Genomic DNA, 1,518 nt, shown 5'->3' on the forward strand with positions numbered 1-1,518 from the left:
TCCGTGGGCTGCTCTTAACGTGTCCTTTCAGCTTGTAAATGGGGCTCCTAAGAAAGGTGGAGAAAGATGGTTTTACCTGGGCAGGGGATGGTGGTTTTAAACTGAAAGGGTGGATTGAGAGTGGATGTGAGGAGGACATTTTTAATGATGTTTTAGGGTGCTGAGACTCTGGCCCAGGTTGCCCAGAGGAGTTGTGGATGCCCCATCCCTGGCAGGGTTCAAGGCCAGGTTGGATGGCGCTTGGAGCAGCCTGCTCTAGTGGAAGGTGTCCCTGCCCATGGCAGGGGGTGGAACTAGGTGGTTTTTGAGGTCCCTTCCAACCCAACCCTGTCTATGATTCTAGGATATGATCTGGAGCCACGGTTGGGAGGCCAGCTCCAAAGGTGACTGGAAGAAGAGGGTGGTACTGACACATCAGTAGCTTCTAAGTGGGTGTCGGGAAGGTCCCTTGAGAGCACGCTGTCTTGCCCAGGTGTCTCTGTAATCCTGTTCTCTTCATCTCCACACAGCAGCCACCGCCCTCTTGGGATGGTCCGAGTCACACAGCCCTTTATGGATGCTCGTATGCGCTGACGGTCTCGTGCAGATTTGGCAAGCTCTGCCTGTCCTGAATTTATCAGTTTTATAGGTTCAACGGAAGCACAAGTCTCCTGAGAGGACCAGGCCTTGGGCAGCTTTCTGACGCTACCTTGCCAGCATTTCCTCTTCCTTTCTTTGCATGTCATTGCTTAGGAACAAGTTCTCCATCCCAGCCTGTGGAAGCCGGTCACACAGATGGGACGTGTCTAACACATTCAGAGAGGAAGGTGGTTTCCCAAAGGGATCAAACCACATGAGCAAAGACCCAGGAACCCTCTCCATCTTAGATCCGAGCTGTGCACGGCGCGACTTGCCCCACTTCGGCCCTGAGTGAGGGACCCGATCCTCGGTCTGGTACCTTCTTACGAGACAACGGATAACTTCTGCAGTGCTGTGCTCTGCACCAGCTCTTGCCTACAAGTGGTTTTGAAGTCCTGACATGACCCTGGAGGACACAAAGGTTTAGGGACAAGGCTCAGAGGTTTTATTTAGCAATGCTGTAGGAAACGCTGTCAGCTCCTCCAGCACGTAGAGAGTAATCGTTGTGTGGATGTGGCCCTTTGGTGCTTCAGGAGACAGGGAAGTGCTTCTCCAGGCCACAAACCAAAATATGTTCCGAGGGGCTGTAGAAGTTCACGAGGGTTTCACAATTTCCTCTTTACAGCCTCATAATCTTTACTGGGTTTTAATTGCCACACGCTTTTGAAGCGGCACCAGACACAACAGCAGAAGCGGGAGGCGAAGCAAATTGCTCCGGTTCTTCCCACAGTTGTGCATCAGTCACCAGGATGATGAGGGTGGCAGACACCTGTCTGACTGAAATACACACAGCTATGTGCGTGTACCTGCACATGCGCAGGTAGGTTGACAGATAAACCCCCCCCCCATCATGTGGGTCCCCTCAACATTTCATCTGCCGCCCGAGCGGCCGCGCAGAGC

The sequence above is a fragment of the Buceros rhinoceros genome, unplaced genomic scaffold, assembly GCF_000710305.1.
Source record: "Buceros rhinoceros silvestris isolate BGI_N320 unplaced genomic scaffold, ASM71030v1 scaffold13656, whole genome shotgun sequence".
NCBI classification, from domain to species: domain Eukaryota; kingdom Metazoa; phylum Chordata; class Aves; order Bucerotiformes; family Bucerotidae; genus Buceros; species Buceros rhinoceros.